The sequence below is a fragment of the Scophthalmus maximus genome, chromosome 15 (assembly GCF_022379125.1).
Source record: "Scophthalmus maximus strain ysfricsl-2021 chromosome 15, ASM2237912v1, whole genome shotgun sequence".
Lineage (NCBI taxonomy): Eukaryota > Metazoa > Chordata > Actinopteri > Pleuronectiformes > Scophthalmidae > Scophthalmus > Scophthalmus maximus.
The window spans coordinates 892501-897500 of record NC_061529.1 but is presented as its reverse complement, the minus strand read 5'-3'; the positions used below and the strand labels follow the sequence as shown (position 1 = coordinate 897500).

At 48.8% G+C, this 5000-nt stretch overlaps 2 protein-coding genes across 4 annotated transcripts in view; both read left to right on the top strand.

Moving 5' to 3' along the window:
- Window positions 1-5000, top strand: part of LOC118286489 (alpha-tectorin-like) — a 475374-nt gene that overhangs the window by 278752 nt on the left and 191622 nt on the right. The gene's annotated exons all lie outside the window — the stretch shown is intronic.
- LOC118285709 (neuronal PAS domain-containing protein 3) overlaps window positions 1-5000 on the top strand; it is a 223500-nt gene that overhangs the window by 58995 nt on the left and 159505 nt on the right. The gene's annotated exons all lie outside the window — the stretch shown is intronic.

The following is a 5000-nucleotide window of genomic DNA, read 5'->3' as shown; positions in this document are numbered from 1 at the left end:
CGTCCGCTCGTGGAGACAATTTGCGTGACGTGTTTGGGTGTGAGCGCACTAATGGGCCGAACTAGCGGACATCTCAGCAATATGTCAATATTTCACGCTGGAAAGTGCAGTTTTATGTGGTGATACTACTTTTTAAAAAAATGGTTTACTCGCTGATGACCGATCCAACATTTCATTTGTATCGGAGGCGTTTCCAGTATCGGACTCCTGACATCTGGAATGAAAATACTTGTATGTGTGTTTACGCTTGTGTGAGTGTGTTCATATTCCAGCTTTTTGCAAATCACTGCAACAAAACTGTTTCATTCCTCTTCAATCTGTCTGCAGCCTCCTCCTCCTCCTCCTCCTCCTCATCATCCTACGCATCCTCCTCCTCTTCGTCCTCCTCCTTCTCCTCCTCGTCCTCGTCTTCCTCCTCCTCCTCCTCCTCCTCCTCCTCATCATCCTCCGCATCATCTTCCTCCTCCTCCTCCTCCTCCTCTTCGTCCTCATCCTCGTCCTCCTCCTCCTCTTCATCCTCCTCCGCGTCCTCCTCTTCGTCCTCGTCCTCCTTGTCCTCATCCTCCTCCTCCTCCTCCTCCTCCTCCTCATCCTCCATCTTGTCCTCTTCCTCCTCATCCTCCTCGTCCTCCTCCTCTTCGTCCTCCTCGTCGTCCTTTTCCTCTTCCTTGTCCTTTTCCTCCTCCTCCTCTTCGTCCTCCTCCTCGTCCTCCTCCTCCAGAGTGTGTGTGTGTGTGTGTGTGTGTGTGTGTGTGTGTGTGTGTGTGTGTGTGTGTGTGTGTGTGTGTGTGTGTGTGTGTGTGTGTGTGTGTGTGTGTGTGAGTGTGTGTGTGTATGTGTGTGTGTGTGTTGGATAATGAAGGGGGGATTTGTGTTGCGGTCGGGCTGAGAGCTGAAAGGAGACGACAGTTAATAGCTCATTATGTGACGAGCTTAACGCCGTGTGGTGTCTGAGCCTCGGCGGCGGAGCTGCTGGTCACGTGACGACGCGTCAGGAAACAAACATGGCCGCCCGCCACCGATTCTCCTCAAAAAAATTTCAAATCCAAACAGTGAATGTCTGACACATAAAGATGATGATAAAAAAGTAGCATTTATCGTGTCGCGTTAGGTTTTTGGAACGGGGCTGTTGCCATGGTAACCTGCCACCAATCCAGCAAAAAACTTTCAAACAGGTCGCCGGGCGTCCTGGCAAACAGCTGCTGGCCAATCAGGGACCAGTTTTTTCCAGGGGCTGTCAGAGGACGTGTGTGTGTGTGTGACTGTGTGTGACTGTGTTTGACTGTGTGTGTGTGAGTGTGTGTGTGTGTGTGTGTGTGTGTCTTACTTTGGTCGGGTGTATTTCCAGTGTTAAGGTGAAATTGAGATAAATGGTGGAGGAGCTGGGTGGTCACAGAGGCCCCTGATATACACTCCACCTGTCGACTCTGCTTACTGCACCGTGTGTGTGCGTGTGTGTGTGTGTGTGTGTGTGTGAGTGTGTGCGTGTGTGTGTGTGCAGACATCAATGTGTGTGTATGTGTATGTATTTTTGTGTTCAGTCTAATTGTGTCTGATGTTCTCCATGGAAATGTGTATCTACACGCACACGTCTGCATGAGCAGGATTACACTGTGAGTGTGTGTGTGTGTGTGTGTTGCGTCCCTTCAATGTGTGTCTTTGTTTATAGTGTGTGTGTGTGTGTGTGTGTGTGTGTGTGTGTGTGTGTGTGTGTGTGTGTGTGTGTGTGTGTGTGCGTGCGCTCGTAAGTAGAGTGGCTGCAAAGTGAAAGAGACAGATGTACCAGGGAGAGCTCGCCTCCTGCAGCCCTGTTCACTTTACCTTTCTCTAACACACACACACACACACACACACACACACACACACCCTGCTGTTATTCAAGTGCTACCTTGGCGAGGCTCGAGTGTGAGACAGAGAGAGAGAGAGAGAGAAGGAGGGTTTGATTTGCAGTGAGAAGAAAATGGACGGAGCAGAGAGAAGAGAGTCACTTTATTTGTGAAATCTTGTTTACTGCCGTTGGACGGGCGAGAGAAGAAGAAGAAGAGAGAGAGAGAGGGAGGAGGAGGAGGCGCCATTATCTGAACAGCCCCATGGGGACGTCTGTCCAACAATCGACCCCCAATTACTGTTTCGATGCCGAAGAAGACGCGACCAGAACGACGATGTGCAGACGTAAATGACATGTTTACTTCTCCTGACCAATCACAGCGAGTTCGATTCAGACTCCATCACCACGACGACCGACTGCTGTTTTTCTCCCGACACCACTGCAATCTTCTAAAACCTTAACCACCGTGGTGTCGCATCAGAAAACACTCGCCGTCTCCGATCGAATACAAACGCTCATAGTTTCCCACTAAATGATCAGATGTGACGTTGAATCTCTTCTCGCCGCGACGTCACGTCGGCTCTGTAATGACATTACACACAGTCGATGCAAAGACGTGAGTGGAGGCGACTGAGCAGATTCGTGTCATTTGCTTCAGTCGCTTGTGTCAAAGTATTTCAACGAGAGCGAAAATATTCGTGTGACGCGTCGACGCCAACTCCTCACGCCCTAACTGTGGTTGAGGCCGTGTTCCCGGGCCACAACCAGCTAGGAGATGGCCCGTGATTGGTTGTACACTCGTCTTCTTCTTCTTCTTCTTCGTCTTTTTGTGGCGGTTGACAACCAGCGTCACAGGCGCATGATCGGCACCTTCTGCCCCTTGGTCCTCCGACAGGGGCAGACTTTAAAAGAAGAGCGGTCGATGTGGTGACTTTTTTTAACTGCAGTGCCAGTTGGGTTTTTTAAACCAATATATACGTTTTGATCGGTTCGAAAGACGTTTGTCGTATGATGTTAAATGTGGTAACGACAGAGAACCATAACCACGAGCGTGACCAAATCGAGACGCAGCTTTTAAAAGCTTTAAAGTGTCGAATCAAAGCTAATATATATGAGATGTGACGGTGAACCGATGAACGAGCTCGTGGTTGTTCGCGGGAATAACGCGAAAAAAACACGAAGGATCCTGCGGCCACAACTTCTCTTTTCCCACTTGGTGTAAACGCATCACAGCCCCTCGTTAAGTGAAGTGAAAGATTCTGACCTGGTTGGCAAAAAAAAAAAAAATAGACGTTGTTATTATAATCGCTCAGAAACCCGTCCCTAGAGGGCGCTGAGCGGGAAACGGTCACTTCGTCGCCTTCGCTGTCGTGACATCCGAAAAGACTGGTCGATGTTGTTGTTGTTGTTGGTGATGAGGATGATGATGATGAGGATGATGAGGATGATGAGGATGATGATGATGATGATGAGGATGATGATGATGAGGATGAGGATGATGATGATGATGATGATGAGGATGATGAGGATGATGATGAGGATGATGAGGATGAGGATGATGAGGATGATGAGGATGATGAGGATGATGATGATGAGGATGATGATGATGAGGATGATGATGATGATGAGGATGATGATGATGAGGATGATGATGAGGATGATGATGATGATGAGGATGATGATGAGGATGATGATGATGATGATGATGAGGATGATGATGAGGATGATGATGAGGTGGAGAGAGGGATGATAAAGAGATCAACAGATACAGTGTGGTTGTGGATTTATGACGGAGACGGATGGAGAGATGGAGGAACGTCCGTCCTTCAGAGGTGACGGACACATGAATCCTCCTCCCCTCCCCTCGCCTCCTTCTCTCCTTTCCTTCTTCCTTCCTCCTCCTTCATCCCGTCCTCCTCCCCTCCCCTCTCCTCCTTTTCCTTTCCTTCATTCTCTGACACCTGCTCCACACATTTCTCTTTCCTTTCATTCTTTTTCATCCCCCCCTCACCCCTCGTTATCTTCCCTCCATCCCTCCTCCCCTTCTTTACTTTTTCACAATGCTTCTTTCTTTCTTTCTTTCTTTCTTTACCACCTACTCTCTCTTCCTTCATGACCCCTCTTCACTGATCCTCTTCCTCTCTTCCTTTGGTCTCACTCCATTCATAGTTTCCTCTTTCTCTTTTTTTTCTGGATCTTCGGACCTTTTCTCATTTATCTTCCCTCTTTCCTTCTTCCTTTGCTCGTTTTATTCCTTCTGACGTTCATAACCGTTTAGCACTTCCTTCCTTCCTTCTTTCTTTCCTCTCCAACCTGTTTCCTCTCACAGACTTCACTTGTGGTTTTCTCTTTCCTTCCTTCCCTCCTTCCTTCCTTCCTTCTCTCCTTCCTTCCTTCTCTCCTTCCTTCCCTCCTTCTTTCCTTCCTTCCTTCCTTCTCTCCTTCCTTCCTTCTCTCCTTCCTTCCCTCCTTCCTTCCTTCCTTCCTTCCTTCTCTCCTTCCTTCCCTCCTTCCTTCCTTCCTTCCTTCCTTCTCTCCTTCCTTCCTTCCTTCCTTCTTTCCTTCCTTCCCTCCTTCCTTCCTTCTTTCCTTCCTTCCCTCCTTCCTTCCTTCCCTCCTTCCTTCCTTCCTTCCTTCCTTCCTTCCTTCCTTCCTTCCTTCCTTCCTTCTCTCCTTCCTTCCTTCCTTCCTTCTTTCCTTCCTTCCCTCCTTCTCTCCTTCCTTCCTTCCTTCCTCCCTTCCTTCCTTCTCTCCTTCCTTCTCTCCTTCCTTCCTTCCTTCCTTCCTTCTTTCCTTCCTTCCCTCCTTCCTTCTCTCCTCCCTTCCTTCCTTCCTTCCTTCCTTCTCTCCTTCCTTCTCTCCTTCCTTCCTTCCTTCCTTCCTTCTTTCCTTCCTTCCCTCCTTCCTTCCTTCCTTCCTTCTCTCCTTCCTTCCTTCCTTCCTTCCTTCCTTCCTTCCTTCCTTCCTTCCTTCCCTCCTTCTCTCCTTCCTTCCTTCCTTCCTTCTCTCCTTCCTTCCTTCCTTCCTTCTTTCCTTCCTTCCCTCCTTCCTTCCTTCCTTCCTTCCTTCCTTCCTTCCTTCCTTCCTTCCTTCTCTCCTTCCTTCCTTCCTTCCTTCTTTCCTTCCTTCCCTCCTTCTCTCCTTCCTTCCTTCCTTCCTCCCTTCCTTCCTT